At 36.7% G+C, this 19,386-nt stretch overlaps 1 long non-coding RNA gene across 1 annotated transcript in view; it reads right to left on the bottom strand.

Moving 5' to 3' along the window:
* Window positions 1–6,273: 6,273 nt before the first annotated feature.
* The window catches only part of LOC140693969 (uncharacterized), a 33,344-nt gene continuing 20,231 nt past the window's right edge, over window positions 6,274–19,386 (bottom strand). The window contains exons 4-5 of the long non-coding RNA XR_012069695.1: window positions 10,871–10,949; window positions 6,274–6,339 (exon numbers count right to left, since the gene is read on the bottom strand). This is a non-coding gene — a long non-coding RNA (uncharacterized lncRNA). The remainder of the gene's footprint in view (window positions 6,340–10,870; window positions 10,950–19,386) is intronic.

Genomic DNA, 19,386 nt, shown 5'->3' on the forward strand with positions numbered 1-19,386 from the left:
AAATCCTCTGGTTTTCCAGGGAGGGCAGAAATAAGTCTTTGCCTTTACTTCCCTTTAATCATTCTATTCCTTGCTTACACAATGAGATCCAGTTTTCAAGTGCAGGACCAGATTTATCACAGTGGCTCAGCAGACTTATGGGATCATTTTACCCAGCAAAACATCTATAATTCATGGGAACAATTTGACCTGATAAAATTCCTGGTGCCCTTACCCAGCTATAATTTCATCTTAACACACTCTATTTTAATAACAGCTTAGACTGTAACCACCCTGTTTCATTTATTTGTTGCTGTTTTAAATGCAGCACCGCTTAGTTTCTGGGCTTCAGTGCAAGATTTCCGATTTAAAGATTATTAGCTGGGATTTTATTTTTCTTAGAGTAATAAATTATTTATAGAGCTAAAACACTGTGGAGCTGAATAAGTTAACGCTCCTGAGAACTTCCAGGTATAACAAATGCCTGACTATATGCAAGATGCTGTGTGAGATGCAAAAGATACATGTATGTATGATACAGTCCTTCCCCTTGGAAGCCTTCTGTATGCCAGTCAACTTACATCATTAAATCCAACAATGACTTAATGAGCATTTACTATGAATAGGACATTTTATAAGATTACATGAGATGATCTGCCTTTGCTCTCAAGATAATTATGATCTTTTCCCCAAATAGTTGGAGATTTCTAGTGAAGTAAAAATACTCATAGAATATTACGAGTGTTTGTAGTTCTAAATGAGTACATTAATGTACATTCCTGTCTCATCTTCTAAATGGGAAACTCTTTTAAGGTAATGACTCTGTGATGCTCTTTTTTTATATTTCCCCTGCAAGCCTCGTCCAGACAGGTATTCCTTGGGGATATAAGCAGCCTACATGACTGTATGATTTCTGTAGAAAATAGACATGGAAAAGTGTTACCCCCACCAATTAAGTGTGGTAAGTGCTATAACAGAGATGCTATCAGGTACCAAAGGAGGATAAGGAAGGAATAACTCATTTAGAAAGAGTCTGAGAAATGCCAGTTGAATAAAAGAATAAGAATGTTAATAAAGTTGCTTGAAATTTAGGAACTTAAACGATCACTTTTCATTATACCTTATGAAACAGTCTAGATAGTCAAGTGCCACTGCTTTTTGGAGCTAAGATTATTATTTTTAATTTACACTCAAACAATTTCTTAATAGTTGTATTTTGTTTTCCTTCAACCATAACAATGATCATTTGTCCCAAAACTGGAGAAAGCATAACGTGATCCATGGAAGCGAAGACAAGGTCTATGGGACATTCTTTTGAATTGGAACTTGAAGAATTTTATGTTGGAGGAATTGCTTTAAGTAGAAACGTTTAAAGAATTCTAAACAGGCACTGATGGAGCCAAAAGAGGGTGCCAACGGAGGGCAGTTATCCAGTAAATATGTACTATATATTATGTATCAGACATGTTAGTAGATATTGGTGAAGGACAGGGAGTAATACAGTGGTTCTGGTCTCACAAAGCTCAGAATAAACTAACGTGTGAATAAGCAGGGAAAGAACAAACTTAAAATCTGTGTGGTATTTTGCTTTGTTGTCATGCAATCATGCCACTCTTGAAGCTGGTGGTTCCCAAACTATGGTCCCTGGCCCAGAAATACAGCATCATCTGGAAACTTGTCAAAATGCAAATTCTCAGGTCCCAGACTAGACTTACTGGATCATAAATCTGGGGGTAGAGCCCAGCACTTTGTGTTTTAACAAGTCCTCCTAATGAGACTAATAACACACACTGAAGTTTGAGAACGCCCTATCCAGGCCAACTCCTTGTCTTCTCACTACAGACACCAATATTGCAACCATAACGAAAATCATGTTTTCTACTCATTACTTCATGTAAATAAGAGAATGGTGAAATGTTTATATACATTAGACAGGAGCCCCTACATCTAACATTTATTATTCAGTTAAATGCTGATATTTACTCCCATCAATTTATGGTCCTGGTATAGCTTCTGTGGCAGGCTTTGTTTTCTTTCCTCACCTTCTGTAATACCAGTCAAGTGCAGAAACTGGGTTAAAATATAACATTTCTAATATGAACATATATAAATATAAAACCATTTAAAATAGTTTTTAAAACCTCAGAGATCTCTCGCTTATTGTTTGCTAATAAAATTAGTCTAAAAGAATTAGGACCATAGATAAAACTCTGGTTTCCTATAGGTTGACAAATGTCAATATGGAGAGGAGGTAGAAATAAAAGTACAGAGTCAACTAAATCTAAGACAATTTTCTCCCTAAAGTAAGGAATACATGGTTTTGTCATTCTATTTCATAATCAGTAGTGGCTGAAGCATCTCCGATTACTCAGACCACTTTAAAGAAGAAAAGTGGCCCTCCGTTAAAACTAATGAGATTTCACTTTATTTTTTGAAGTCTTTTAGGATGTTTCATGAAACGGGTGTGCCTTCTGTCATTAGATGTCAACCCCACATGCTTCTTTGAGGAGAGAGGCAAAAGGCCAGATGGTGCCTTTGTGCATTTGATGATTTCTCAGTCACATTCATGTTGGTGAAACTAACAAAATAACTCCCTCTCTGATTTCCTTTGAGGAAGAAGTTATTTAAAAAAAAAAGAAAGCTAGAGATACTCTGAATAGGAGATACTCCTGAGATATCATTCCACTCAGGAGTTCAGAAGTGAGTACAGAGGTGAAGAATTTGAGATTGGAGATTTCTCCTTTTCTTTCTGGTCTTCTTCCCTGACATCAGTTCATTGACCATATAGAATTCTTGGCCAGGAAAGTATGAGCACAATGAAGTCTATATAGGAATTTCACTGTATAAATATGTAAGATATATATATAACATGAGCAAAATTTAAACATATAGTTTATTACAGTATCTTCTACTTGGGAATTCTTTATGTTCTGGGTTATTTTGCTGCCTTTTTTTGGCTTCCTATTTTGTGTCGTTTATCTTTTTATTAAATCTCTGCACATTCAGTTCAAGAAATAAACATTTTGTAGGATATACCTGTGGCAGAATGAATTTGTTGCCTGCTCAGTTGGCCACCCTTTTTTCCTATAAACAGACTCCTGATTAACCAATGGTCCCTGGGAAGGGAGTCCCCACCCACAGTTCATGAGGATGAACCATAATCAGTCTCTGTTAGCCATGGAAATTTTATCTGATTTGCCAGTAATTGATCTAGAGTCAGGACAAGACCCAGTTCTGACTAATGAGAAATAAGACAGTTTGAACAATGAAGATACTCAGTACACATAGAAAGAAATAATGAAGCATAATATCTACTTGTTATAATTATAAAATTAAATCTGAGAGGTAAAGCAATTGGCACAAAGGAACTACATTACCTATGGCAGATCCAGGGCGCTGATTAGCCGAGAGGATCACAGAAAGCTCTCAAGAAACATAACTCTCTATAGCTTTTTAGTTCATAGATTAAATGACCACTGGCTTGAAGTCTGGAATTAGGTTGAAGATTTCAAAACATGAAGATGTCCCCTCTGCCTCCAACAGTATTAAGCTTTTTGGGCAAAAGAATAAAAGGATTGAGCATACTATGTACAGGACTAGAAAGCTGAGTGGTCGGGTGACTGAGGAGATCTGCAGCCTTTATCCTTTGTTCTGAAGGCCTAAAACATTACCCAGCAAACTCACAGTACATCCAGTCAGGCTGAGGCTGGACAGTTAACATGGAGGGACTCTGGAGCCTTCAGTCTATACTCAAAGAGAAGCAATAATTTTCCTATTACATATTAGATAATTCTTTTGTTTCGACCTCCCCTGAACACTCAAGAAGTTGCATGTTGGAAGAGAATGAGTGAGACTTTCTGGACTGAACCTTCCTGTTCAGCGTCCCAGAGGTAATCACTGCGTCATGTTAGCTTACGGGAAGAGTGAAGAGATAGGGAATGAAATCATAACCTCAAACCTCACAGTAGCAGGCACTTCAGCAGCAGCTGCAGTCATCCCCCTCCTTAAATTTCATGAAGCAACATACTCTCTCAGACACTGCAAAAACATGGTTTCCTTGGTTTACAGAAAAATCACAAATCTGTTTAGGAAATTTAGCAAAGATCACATAAAGTCACTGAATTATGATTAGCAATACAGATAAGTAATGCCTATGAGATGTGTCTACTTTAGAAAACTTTGGCTTTTCCATTTAGAAATAGTTTTAAAAAATAAGTTCACTTCTCTTTCAGTACGATCATTAGTTCACCAAAGTTAAATTTTGTTTTGGCTTTGATTTTGGCTATAATTAACTACAGCATAAGGCAAGACGCTTATTCAAATAACATTTACTGAATATCTAATTTATACCATTCATGGTAGATACAAATATGAATACAGAGGCTCAATGACTGAGGGGTACTGAGTTTATCTTCTCTAGCCAAATGGATCTACACACAGAGTCTCCCTTAGAAAAATATCTAATCATTTAGGTTAAGTTGTCCTGGAGATTTAGATTTAAGAATGCTTAAAATTTGTCTTATGAACAAAATTTTGAGTACAGTCATGTCACCTTATAATATTTTCTACCTTTTACAAGTTCACCAAAGTCCTTTAAGTCCATTAGAGAGAAAAATCTAATGATTTATTCCTAACTTATTTTTTTCACTGTATTACTTCTAACAATGCCACAAAGCAACAGTTAACATCAGAGAGACAAGTAAAGAAATGTACATGTTTAGATAATGACTTAAAATTTAGAAAGAAATATTAAAACTCAACAATAAGAAAACAAACAACATGATTAAAAAATAGATCAAAGACCCTAACAGAAACCTCACCAAAGATGACATACAGAGGGCAAATAAATGATGAAAAGATGATCAACATCATATGCTGTCAGAGAAATACAAATTAAAACAACAATGAAATACTACTACATATGTATTAGAATGGCTAAAATTCAGGACAGTGAAACACAAAATGCTGGCAAGGATGTAAAGCAATTGGAACCCTCATTCATTGCTGGTAAGAATGCAAAGTGGTACAGCCATTTTGGAAGACAGCTTGGCAGTTTCTCACAAATTTAAACGTACTCTTAGCATACAATCCAGCAACTATGCTCCTTGGTATTTACCAGAGGAGCTGAAGACATATGTCTACACAAAAACCTGCACGTGGATTTACAGAAGCTTTACTCATAACTGCTAAAACCTGGAAGGCAAGCCAGATGTCCTTCAGTATGTGAATGGATAAACTGTGGTACATCCATATAATAGAATATTACTCAGCACTAAAACGAAATGAGCTATGCCATGAAAAGATGTCGAAGAACCTCAAATGCATACTACTAAACAAAAGAAGCTAATCTGAAAAAGCTACATACTGTCTGATTCCAACTATAGTTGACCTCTGAACAATGCAGGGTTAGGCGTTATGACCCCCCAGCAGTCTGAAATCTGTGCATAACTTTACAGTTGACCCTCACTATCCACAGTTTTGCAACCACAGATTCAACCAACCTTGGATAGTGTAGTATCACAGTACAAATTTATTGAAAAAAAATTCATGTGTAAGTGGACTTGTACAGTTCAAACCTATATTGTTCAAGGGTCAACTGTATATGACATTCTGGAAAAGGTAAAACTGTGGAGGCAGTAAAAAGAACAGTGTTTGCCAGGAGTTAATGGGGAGGGAAGGATGAATAGATGGAGCACAGAGAACTTTGAGGGCAGTGAAAATACTTTGTATGATACTATTATGAAGGATATATATAACTGTAAGTTTGTGAAAATGCATAGAAGGTACAACATCAGCAGTGAACTCTAACATAAACAATTGACTCTGGGAGATAAGGCAGGTTCATCAGCTGTAACAAATGTACCACTCTGGTGGGGGATGGAGACCATGGAGAAGGGTGTGCTTGTGTGGGGACGGCATACATCAGAAATCTCTGGACCTTCTGTTCAATTTTGCTGTGAACCTAAGACTGCTCTAAAAAATAAAATCTACTAAAAAAACCTAATAACTTACCATGGCAAGTGAGAAGCTTTCAAATGTAGGGGGAGAAAAGCTGTTCTTGAAACTAGGGTGGGTTGAAACAAACTTTCCGACAAACACATCATTTGTTAATATTCTGAAGATTAGTGAATTAACCCACCAACCCTCTGGAAATAGAAAACTGCCCAAGGCCAAGGAAAAAGACACCTTGTTCTGTTCTTGTTCTGGGCAACACTAGTCCTCTAGGGTAGTAAGGAAAGGACAGCAAACTAAACCGCAAACAGCAAGAGTTTTTCCAACTCTGGGCAGACTTACCTGGGGCTCCATGAAGCATGCTGAGCTTCAGCCATTCTCCCATTCAAGGCTCTTCCGTGAAGAATACTGAGTAGAACAGAGGAAACAATGCAGAAAGGCACTTACATGATATATTACTTACACAGACTTCAGCCAAACCAAGTCAATGGGCCAAAACAACGTGAGAGCCCTCAAAAGTTTCTCTTGATTGGCTTTAGTGTCAAATCCACTCTTTTTAAATGAGATTCAAATTCTTTCCCTCATGGGCTCACCACTCTGTTTCTTACACAAAGGCCTCTCAAATTTCCCCACTATATACTTAATTTTTTCTAAGACGGTAGTTCTTATGTTAAGTGTTTTATCACAATTAAACACATACATAAATAGGGTAGGAGGAAACTTGGAGGTGATGGATATATTACGGCATTGATTGTGGACATAGTTTCACAGATGCACACTTATTTCCAAGCTCATCAAGTTGTATATATTCAATGGGTACAGCTTTTTGTAGTCAATCATAAAATTTTATTAAAGTCTCAAAACAAAACAGAAACTCCTTCCCAAATCTTTTCAAAAGGAACTGATGGAAACATATTTAATTCTGCCTTTCATTACCATTTATATTGTTAGCAAATAGTTTCTCATTTTAATCTCATTGTCATTATATATATATATATATATATATATGTGTGTATATATATATATATATATATATATATATATATATCCCACTAGAGGGGTACATTCGAAGATTCAGGCTTTATTGAGAGGGCTGAATTCTACTTGCCTGAACTCCTACAGTGTTCTTATATGACCACAATGTCATGATTGCAATAAAGCAAAGCATTCTGCTGTTTGGACTCTATTCATTCATACCTTACTCTCTCTCACTTTCTCCCCTCCTTCCTTGCCCTCATTCTGTTTCATCCTTTGACTAATAGATTCTTTTGAATATCCTTTGCTATGTACAGTTCACTCAACTTTTTTGTGCCAGCTTTACTGAGGTGTAATTTACATACAACAGAATTCAACAATTTTAAGTGTACACCGCAGTGAGTTGTGACAAAAGTATACAGTGATAAACACCACTACAATCAAGATATGGAATATTTCCATCATCCCCAAAAGTTCCTTCATGGCCTTCTGTGGTCAATCTACTCCCTTCACTCAAACCAGTGACAAGCACTGATCTTTCCTTGCTGTGCTTTCACGATACTTTTGCCTTTTCTGAAAGTTCATACAAATGGAATCATACAGCGTGCAGTCTACACGTATGGTTTCCTTCACTCATCATAATACTTCCAAGATTCATCCATGTTGTACCCATCAGTCACTAGTTCCTTTTTGTTTCTGAGTAGTAACACGCTGTATGAAAATATCAAAATACATTTACCCATTCACCAGTTGATGTCATTTGGATTATCATTGTTTGGGGCTGTTGTGAATAAAGCTGTTATCAACATTAGAGTACAAATCTTTGTGTAGAAATATTTTGATTTTTCTTAGGTAAACAACTCGGGGTAGAACTGCTGGGTCACATGGTAAGTATATGTTTAACATTTTAATAACTGTCAAACTTCTCCAAGTGGCTGTATCATCTTGCACTACTTCCACCAGCAACACCAGAGTTTCAGTCGTCCCCTATCCTTGTCGGCGCTTCGTATTGCTAGTCTTTTCAATGTTAACCATTCAAGGGGACGTGCAGTGGCATCTCACTACGAATGTAAGTCTAACATCTTGCTATTTGCTTTTTATTTGCCCGTGTTTTGGTTCCCTTTCCCCTGTTTCTGCCTTCTTCTGAATTTATTGATATTACTATTTGTGGTATACCTCAATATACCTCAAATGCCTTTGACCAAGGCCAATGGTTCACGACTCCAGAGACTTTATTCAGTTAGGAGAAACTCAGTTCATTCTATGATTCACCATCTGAAAATGGATCTGAGATCCTGACTATACAGGATCAACTTAAAGAAGAGTGGCCAGAGTTTGCATGAAAGAAAGGGTAAGGATCAGTGGAGTGGAGGTGAAGAAAGCACGAATGTGAAAACAGAGCTCCTGGAAATGCAGCTGCTCGTTTTTAAAGCTATAACAGTCTTGAAGCTGTCTTCTTTTAAGAAAACCATATAGGCAGGGAAAGAAAAAACAATTTAATATTATTTTCAAGTATAATCTCTGTTGATGTGATAAATTTTATTAAGGAAATAATCTTTACATAAAATAAAATAACTAGACACAAAGGGTAGTGTCCCAATTCTTGGTAAAATAATAGTGTAAAATAGTGTAAAATAGTGTAAAATAGTGTAAAATAGTGTAAAACCAAGGGTTAAATTTATAGCATAACTGAACATGAAGAAATATTTCCTATGAGTTGTACATAGAGGCACAACAGCAGAAACACACAATTTCCATATGAAACAGACAGTGGTAGTTGGAGATGGGGTCCCTCCTGCCAAGGAGGATCGATTTATGATCAGGGAAACATCAATTAAGGGTTTGACAGTAAAACTGACGAAGCACAGAAATGAAAAAACATAAAAAAGGAAAGAGTGAGTCTGCAGAAGGGGAAGAGCAGGGGATCTGAAGTCCCCAGAAGGCAGGAGCTAGTTTTCCAGCACTGACCCTAACACATATACAGCTACCTGTCTCAACAGCTCAACTGTAGGCATGTTTATAAGTAAACCCCATTGGTTAGAAAACAACATGAATAAGTTTAATGGCCATATTTATATTCTTACAGGGTGGGAAATTGTGTTATTTTCTCTAGCTGTTACAGTGACTAGATCAAAGAAATTAGGTCAGAGGGACTAGAAAATTTCCTGGGAAGGAAAGGACTCATCAGAAGTGAGGAATTCACTCAATTACGTTTTTTCCCCTCCCCTCCTCTTCCTTTCTTTCTTTCTGACACATTGTACTGGTCCTCAGGAATATGCAACTGAGAGAAATACAAAATCAGTTACATTCAATCACAATATGGGCACCTGATGCACGTTAACATCAGATAATCTCTGTAGAACAGCCAGGCATTTCTTCTGCTTTCGCTTCTTGTCAGGCTCCCCTGGAGATATGTCAGTTATTGATTCCATCTGGTTTATTGCTGCTTGAGCGTTTATTTTTTGAGGGCAGATGTAAATAAAGTTAAGTTACTTTCCAGAAAAGCTGCACAGTAAGGTTATAAACCTGAAGTGTAATTCTCTTCTTCCAGATGCCACCTCAGACACAGAAGTTGACAAAGGGAAACACACTATAGCACCTTTTAAAAATGATCAGCTGAGGGGAAAGTTACCAAGCTCCAGGGAGAATCAACTATTTTGAAATAGTCTTTCTGAATGGTCGAGTGAATGAGTTTCTTCTGGACTTTTCTTTCTTTCTTTTCTGATGGTGCGACAACACTGCTTCCCTAAGAGTGTTCTTCCTTAGTCTGAGACAGGGCTGACGGGAGGAGTTTCTCATCTTCACTACTTTTCTCATTGTTTCCCTCTACCTCTTGTACCCGTCATCTTCTGACACCGAGACTTATCTGCCTAAATACACCACTGCCAAACTAACTGAAAAATGATGATGAGGGAAAATCCTTTTGAAACCTCTCTTAAGTTTATGTCTTTAAATTTGCTCACAAAAGAGTTATGGGCAAAACTCAAATCCTACGAACTTCCCAAGGCACATGGCATCTCTCTGCTCAAATTAGATTAGGTGCCATTTATGAATTAATGGCTTAATCATTGTTCATTAAATTAGGGGATTACAAATACAATTTATAACCTATTAGAAGTTGAAAACAATATTGAAATGTGGAAATAATAATCTCTGTTAGTACATTTAAGGCAGAGCCAAGTTCCTGCATGGCCTACCCACACAAAAGACCAGGTTTGTGCTGGGTAATGGTCCAGGCATAATAGGCTCTAAGTGTGACTATCAGTGAACACAAACTAGACACTTTACCCTGCAAAATACCAAAAATTATCAGACGTACCATGAAAATAAAGAGGGAAAAAAGTAAATCCTTGCACTTGTATTAAAGCCTTGAAGATTCCCCAGTTAGTTATTAGCAGTAATTTTCTACGACTTTGTCAAGGCATATCGAGTTCCTAGTCGCAGGTAGTCTCTACATGTTCTGTCAACAAACCATCCTGGTGTTTCCTTATCCCAACACAGCCAAGGTGAGAAACAGCAAATGCATATTTATACTCATTTTGGTGTAGTTAAAAGGCTTGAGATTTAGAACCAAATGGATATGAGTTCCACTCCCAGTCTCTGCCAGTTACCACCATCGTGGTCCTGGGAAAGCGTATTAACTCCTACAGGTCTCAGTTTTCTCATCTGGAAAATGAGACTGTTGCGTGGGACTGCTTTGAGGACTGTGTAATGTAATGGATGCACAGCACCAGCACAGTAGACCCTCAAGTAACGATAGATCTCTCCTTCCACTCAGTTCACATTTTTAACTTCCAGGTAGAAAGGATACGTAGTCTTTAAGAATATGTGAAATCTTCCTCTCTCTTCTCTGAAAGCATTTGGCAGATAGGAGGTGCTCAATAAAGGTAAGCTCCCTGTCAAATCTTATGTGCCTCACCAGGCTACAGGCATCCCCTGAAGCACAGCCCCTCTCATATATCACCTGACTTCATCTGCACAGCAGCTGTGAAGCAGTCCAGTTCCGCCTTCCTCATTCGTCACTCCAGAGGCAGTGAGTCAGGCTGGAATAAATAGGGGAGCGCGTAAGCGTCTGAAAATGTGGTTTCAACAGCACCCATTTCCCGGGCAGATGAACATGTTAGAGAGACTGAAATTTTAGAATTTGTGTCCTCTTTTTTTTTGGTTAAATCTCTTATTCTGACCAAAACTAGAGAGTCACCATTATAACTGCGGGCCAAGATAGAGCTCAAAAAAATGATGGTCTTTCAATTTTTCAAGGCCAAACTTGAAAGAATTTGTACATTACACTTGAAGCAGTAATAAAGCCAAGATTAGCAGAAAGGAGTATACTTTTGCCTCTCATGCTTTAACATTTACGTGCTGTGTAACCCTATGAAGTATTGCCAGCCTCACATATTTTGCTTTATTTGGGTTATTCATCAACGGGTACGTAAGAGTCTATTTTAAGACATACTCTTTGAAATAACATTTTGAGAGGGGTAATAGTTTTGAAACCAACATACTTTTCATTCACTATAAATCCACTTCTCTCTGACTCCCCACCCATTGAATGAGTAATACTCATTACTTCAGGGGGTTGTTGGATATTTCCTAGAACAAATAAGTCATTATTCAGCTTTGTGAATTATTCCTGAGTTCACAGCTAGATGATAGGCTTGAGAACCAAGCTTTGCTGGGAGGAATATGTTTTCTAAATTATAAAATCTTCTTTTTACATTACAAAAGCAAAACAAGGGGGTCAGAGCTTGGATTTTTACTCTCAGCCTCAGGGCACAGAGAAGAACGGAAATCAGGGAAGTCACTAACATTTAGGAAGAAGGGATCTTTCTAGTGTACAGAAGATTTTGAGAGCTCTGGAGGAGAAGAAATTAGGGGTAACTCTACCTGTATCTCTGAGGTGGAGCCAGATGCCCCCACCACCCTGGACCAAAGATGGAGGGAGAGGGAATGAAGCTGGAAGTGAAAAGCAGAGGAAGCATATACCACTTTCCTACTTCAGGTGATAGCCAGAACATGCCTCAGAGTCGTCCTGCAGCCATTGGCCACAGTGGAACAGAGACACTGCGTGACAGGTGTAGGGAGAGGTGGCACTCACACCCCTGCTCCCAGGTGGATGGGCGTGGGATGGGGAATTTGGCAGGCCATTAAGAATTAAGAAGTGATTTGCCTCACAGAGGTTTGGGGGGGAAAGAAATGGGGTGGAAAGCAGCTGGAGGGTAGATGGAAAAATGCACTGAGTCTAAGAGGTTCAGCCATTCAAATACACGCTCAACTGTCACACCCCAATCCCAAGTCAGTAAGGCTCACACGACCTCTAGACTCTTCCCCTCCTACCACCACAGAGTAACCTGGCCTTCACCTTGTGTCAAGAAACCTCATAGGGAGAAGGAGAAGGATGAGGGGAAAGATGGCATTAAAGACTGAGCACCCTCCCCACCACAGTAAAAAAAAAAGTACTTTAAAATGAAAAAGAGTGAGTAATCTTGAATGGGCTATTCTGTGGTAGAGGTTGTTCAGTGTGCTGCTGAATGGGAAGGGGGCTATTGAGCAAGACGAGATAAGCCAAATGAATTAATTTCTTGTACATCCAAGTTGTACCTTTTACCACTCTTTGGAGGATCCATCAAGAAATTCTGATTTTCTCAAAGCTCAGGGGCTTGGACTATATGAATAAACAATTAGGAACACTATTTGCCTACTCATATTGCAAGATTATAGAGTGTCAGAATTTTCAAAAATTGAAAATAGTCTTCAATTGACTTTATCAAACACTACTGAGTATTGTTCTATGCATTAATTTTAAATATGTCTACGTATATGTGTGTTGTGGCTCTTGCATTCTGGGATTTCAATTAGCAGAGGAGTCAAATCAAGTTCATTTTCTTTTTTCTGGTCAAAAAGAGCCTAGAGGCATGAATATGGAGAGGTCCTAAACATAATCAGCCTAACACCGAGAGCCCTGAAGTAGCAAGCTGGCTGAAGGTTAATTTATATTCTACAGTAATGAGAACTCCAGCAAGAGAGTCCTTAAAAGAAAGCAATTTGCCAAAACCAAAATGTCTATCTGTTTAAAACCCAACACAACTAATCTAAAATGAGGGTTTGTTTTTAATTCCAGACCTTGACTAAAATGTACTGAGCATTCTCAAAGGTAACCCAATAAAACCAGTAACTTAAATTGAGTTTCCTCAAAAAGAGACTCTGAGATAATGATTTGAGTGCAGTGGTTTAATAGGGAGCTGATCCTAGCAGGACCACAGGGAGTGGTAAAGGAAGACTGAGAATGGACGGAAATTAAAACAGAGTAAGATAATGTACAGGTGACCACTGTGGGCAACAGGCCCAGTCCCACTGTGAGTGAGATCATTTCTCAGTGAGACCGCCTGAAGGATGAGGAAGCCAGTATGTATTCCCCAATAAATTAGCTCAATAGCTGGAGCCTGCTTTTGAGCACACCAACTCCCCAGCATTCCGACCTGCCCCATGCCAAAGAAAGCCCTCTAAAGAAAGGTAAAAAAACACATGCAGTAGGAAGCCATCAATGTGCACAGTGACTGGAGAGCCAACAATGTTAATTAGGCATTTGGGAAACTCAGGAGTGGAAAAGAGTGAATCAGGCATTTCTGGAAGTAGCAAAAAATCTGTTACTAAATGAACACTAGACGGCAGTAGTGTTCTGGTAGAGTCCATACGATACGTAACCTTGTAATACATAACTGTATCAAAATAAATTTGTTCAGCTTGTAGATTTAAGCTAACATTTGGTCTAATTATTCTTTGACATTCATTTCACTCAACTGAGCAGATACATGAGAAGGTTGCAAAAGACAAAAAAGATTTTGAAAAAACTTATTGCTGGAATCCAAAGTAAACTGTGAAAGCTAAAATTCTTACCTGAATAACCCTAATGAGATGAGGTTCAAAGTAAACCAGTTATATATAAGAAATGAGAGATAAGTAAATTTTAAAAATCTTTGGTTTCTTAGGTGCTTAAGATTATTGTACTAGGGAACTGTGGTTTCATATCCTCAGAAGTGAAATTCAAATTATTGTTATTAATGATTTTAGAAACATATTTCTCTCCTCAAATTATTTAAATTAAATATACAACTATGGCTGGACATCAGCTAAAGTCTGCTTAATTCATCTCCACAATGGGGCAATCTATTTGGAATAGGAGTTTTTTTTTTTAATTTCTTTTTTTATTGAGTTATAGTCAGTTTACAATGTGTCAATTTCCAGTGTAGAGCACAATTTTCCAGTTATACATGAACAAACATATATTCATCATCACGTTCTTTTTTACTGTGAGCTACCACAAGATCTTGTATATATTTCCCTGTGCTATACAGTATAATCTTGTTTATCTATTCTGCATATGCCTGTCAGTATATACAAATTTCAAACTCCTAGTCTGTCTCTTCCCACCCCACTCCCTGTTGGCAAACACAAGTTTGTATTCTATGTCTATGAGTCTGTTTCTGTTTTGTATTTATGTTCTTTTTTTTTTTAATGATGCCACATGAGTGATCTCATATGGTATTTTTCTTTCTCTTTCTGGCTTACTTCACTTAGAATGATATTCTCCAGGGACATCCATGTTGCTGCAAATGGTGTTGTTGTCATTTTTAATGGCTGAATAGTATTCCATTGTATAAATATACCACATCTTCTTTTCCAGTCATCTGTCAATGGACATTTAGGTTGTTTCCATGTCTTGGCTATGGTAAACAGTGCTGTTACGAACATTGGGGTGCAGGTGTCTTTTTGAAGTAGGGTTTCTTCTGGATATATGCCCAGGAGTGGGATTACTAGGTCATATGGTAAGTCTATGGAACAGGAGTTCTTGAAAATGTTTTGAGGTTTCAATATCTCGTAATAATCTATAATGGAAAAGAATCTGAAAAAGAACTGAATCACTCTGCTGTATACCTGAAACTAACACAACATTGAAAATCAACTATACTTCAATAAAAAAAAAGTTTTGAGGGGAAAAGGAAATGTGTGTGTGTGTGTATGAGACTTTCTTTTTCTTCCTCTTGCTCTTCTTTTTTTCACCCCAAAAGAAAGATTAGTTTCAGCACTGAACTCTGCTCACAACATTACCTCTGGGGTCAGAATAGGTGCCCTTAATTTCTTTCAAAGCTAGAGTAAAAGTAAGGTCTAGAATTTACAAAAGAGAATATTTTAGAAGGTGCCAGAGGAAATAAGGGTAAGAAACAAAATCTGAAGAGGTAGCCAAAGACCATGCCCACATGCCCTTCCCAGTAGCCTGAACCAGACATTTAGGAAACAGTAACAACCAAAATGGAGAGGCTAAGCTTGATTAACCCCTTAGAAACTAGGCAAGTTCTAGACACTCCTCACTCCTAAGATTACATGTACAGTTCCCTGTATGGAAAAGTACTGTAGGTACTAGAAGGAGATGATTTATAGAAAAGTCTGGATTAATCAAGTGTCTTGATAACATATGTTGGAACTAATATGTGCATTATAATCATCTTTAAAATGTTAGCTAGTTAAACATCTATAAACATTAAATACTTCTTTAATGCAGATACTTTAAAAATGTTTTGAGTATTTTTTTATAAACTTGTGTTATTTAGAAAAATAATTTTATAATAAAAAACAGTAAATACATCTCCCAAACTGCCTTGAGTATAGATAGGGTATTCAACATACACTAAGCAGTATACAAAACAGTTAATGAGGCCTAAGGAAATTAGCATGCAGGTCAATGGAATGAGGGTGGAGAAAGGCTGGAAGGCCAGAAATATTTTCTCATTGAGGGAAGAATACAGGTGAACTTTATGGTACGGAGAGCATGACTGTGACTCCTGCTATTGCTCTCAAGCTATAGGAACAAGCAGAGCGAATGTTGTTCTACACTTAAAATAAAAACATTTAAAATTAGTAAGAGTTATTTCTAAGATAACAGATTTAATATAGTTATTTAGCCTACATAAAAGAAGATACTTAGCCTACATAAAAAGAAATCTGTTTACTAACCATTAATAATACTTAAAATTAAATGATGCCAATAATATATATGAAAATCAATATACATTTGGAAGAATATTAAGGAAAAATTCCTAGCAACTCCTAACCTAGGAAAAAGGCCATTTACCAAGTTTTAATTTCTGACTATGCCTGAATCTCATGCTACTGTTTGCCAGTTAACTATGTGCCAGCCACAAACAGCCCACCTATTATAATTTTTAGGTTATCAGTAATGATTCTGACACCATTAGACTAAACCATTATTGTTACTAAAGAGGAAAGCATTTATCACAGCATTTGACAGGCAGCAGATTTCCAAATATGTTACTTTTATTTAAGCCAACTCTGTTTGCATTTCAATGATAAGAAGGAGTGGTATGTGGAAAGATAAGTTTTAATGTTGAATTCCATTTTTCATAAGATGAAGAGAGTTGCTGTTACGTTTTTTCAATTTGTGTAGGTGAGGGAGTCCACCAGGCTTCAGGGTTTTTACTTATGGGACCTCTTGGGGAAAACTGTTGTACCTAGAACTCTATCAAACCATTACACATCAAACCAGGCCATATCAAACCTTACCTAAGCTAGAGTTTCACAGAAGTGTGTTGTTACTCCTCCTTAATGCAATGCTTTAACACTGATCGACACTTTAATATTAACATTTGCTAGTAGTCAGCTTTAAAATAAGACAACTAACAATCCTTCTCAGTATTGTGGATTATTTGATATCCTTCAAATCTTTAACAATGGTTTGGGAAGTACTGTGAGTCTCATGTACCAAAAATGAGCCTCCATATAAAAAAGATTTACTGAGAGGGTACCCACTCATTCATTGCCTAATATGTGTTAGCCTAAAGTAAGCTTCTAGGATAAAGTGTTAAATGTGGAGACAGGGAGAGTATCTGTCTGCAATAATCTTTATTTATATTGGGGAGACATATAATGAACAGGTAAACAAAAGAAGAATGCAAGGAAATTTGAGACAGTAATGAGTGTTATGAAGGATGATGTGACAGATACTACTGGAGGATGGAGTTGGGTATGTAATTCAGTTCCTCAGATTAACATCATGATCAATTGTATCACTGCAAACTTAAAGAACTTAATGAAATAAATGGGATTCTGAGAAATTATTGAAAAAATAAGAAGAGATGAAACAGGAGCTGGGTGACCTGAAAAAATAAGTGGGGAATGAAATGAATTTAAGGCCTCAGTAGAATAAATAATTCTGAAAATACAGTGAGATTCATAAAGGATAGACGGAGAAAATTGAACAAGAAAATTTAAAATTAGGAGTTTACAAATGCCAAAAGACACATGCACCCCAATGTTCACAGCAGCACTATATACAGTAGCCAAAACATTGAAGCAACCTAAATGGCTATTGACACATGACTGGATGAAGAAGTTGTGGTATATTTACACAATGGTATAGTACTCTGCCATAAAAAAGAATAAAATAATGCCATTTGCAGCACATGGATGGACCTGGAGAATGTCATTCTAAGTGAAGTAAGCCAGAAAGAGAAAGAAAAATACCAAATGACATCAATCATATGTGAAATCTAAGAAAAAACCAAAAAAACAAAAAAGCCACTATGAACCCATTTACAAAACAGAAACAGACTCAAAGACATAGTAAACAATCTTATGGTTACCAGGGAAAGGAGGTGGGAGGGGTTAAATTTGGGAGTTTGAGATTTACAAATGTTAGCCACTATGCATAAAAATAGATTAAAAAAAGTTTCTTTTGTATAGCACAGGGAACTATGTTCAATATCTTGTAATTAACTTTAATGGAAAAATATGAAAATGAATATTATAGGTATATGCATGACTGGGACATTGTGCTACACACCAGATATTGACACATTGTAACTGACTGTACTTCAATAAAAAAAATTAGGAGTTTAAAATTATTAGACAATGTGATATAGAATATTTAATACATGTGTAATTGGAGTCTCCTAAGAAGGTAACTACTTAATTAACAGAATAAAAAATTTAGAAATAAAAATACATATCAATAAAAATTTCCATAAATAAAAGAACAGTCGAATTTATGGGTTAAAAAGATTTATTTTGTCCCAGGAAAATAAACACAGAACAATGAACACTGAAACATACAGAAGTAAAATTACTGGACTTCACAATGAAGAAAGAACTTTCTGTGTTTAGGAGACGAAATTGGATTACTCATCAAGGCAAAAAAAATCAGCTGGGAGTTTCAGACTAATTTAGACTTACATGTTCTTAGAGAACAAAGGACAACAAAGGGAAGGGGCAACTCAAGAATTTTATATCCAGCCAAACTGTCTTTTAGGTACACATTCAAGAAATATAATTCCATGAGGCTTTCTTGACAAAATCAGTATTCTCTGTCACGAAGATCAGTAGGTAAATAATGCCACATTTTGTCTATATGGCTTTCCAATTTTTAATGTTTTATTCTTACTACCTTCTATTACTTTATCATCACTAAGTAATTAAAAGTGAAGTCATTCTTACTGCTTTCTGACTAAGAATCATTCCATGTTTCTGCTAACTAAAAAGTATATGCAGAAACTACGGCAAAATGAATCCATTTAGTTGTAGGACTAAGAAGAGAACAACTGTGGAGATTATAGTTCAGAAAAGGACATATTTTAAACAATATTATTGTTACTTAATAATAAAACAGCATGTGGAAAAGAGAAAGAAGAAAACATTGATAGCTTGGCAAGTGAGATGGTTTCCTTTATAGAAATGTCAACAGGTTTTTGCTGACAAATCAAGGAATAGAGTGTTATTAGTCAAGACAGACTGGACTAGGTTAAAATACATGAAAAAACAACCCCCAAACCTTAATGGTTTACTATAATAAAGGTTTATTTCACACTCATGCTAATTGTCTATCATGGGTATGCTGTCTCTGTATTCTATATTATCTTCACTCCAACACAGTAACAGAAAACCACAACCTGAAATATTACTAAACTTCATGGCAGAGGAAAGAGACTCACATTGGTAATGTCAATTCTACTTACAACTCATTGGCCAGAATTCATCCCAGGAACACATCCAAACACAAGATTATCAGCAATGACAACCCCACCACATGTCCAGAATAAGAGAACTGGAATACATAACAAAGAGCACTAATTGCTACCCTATCAAGATATAAATATATTTAAGCCAATTAAAAATACCACCAAAACAGCTAAGGAGAAAACAATGAGGAAAAATTAGGACGTGAAGGACAGGAGGAGAAAATAAGGAAGATGGGAGGAAGTGGAAGTTTCCTCACAAGCGGGAGTTGGTGAATATTGCTTAATAAAGTAGAGAAATGAGTATACCATATATCTCTGCTGTCTAATAGTCACTAGCCACACGTGAGTACTCTAAATTAATTTAAATGAATTAATATTAAAATTTTAGTTTCTCACACTAGCCACATTTCAAGTGCTTGATATCCAGCATGTGGTTAGTAGCTACTGTACT

Source organism: Vicugna pacos, chromosome 3 (genome assembly GCF_048564905.1).
Source record: "Vicugna pacos chromosome 3, VicPac4, whole genome shotgun sequence".
Taxonomy (NCBI): Eukaryota; Metazoa; Chordata; class Mammalia; order Artiodactyla; family Camelidae; genus Vicugna; species Vicugna pacos.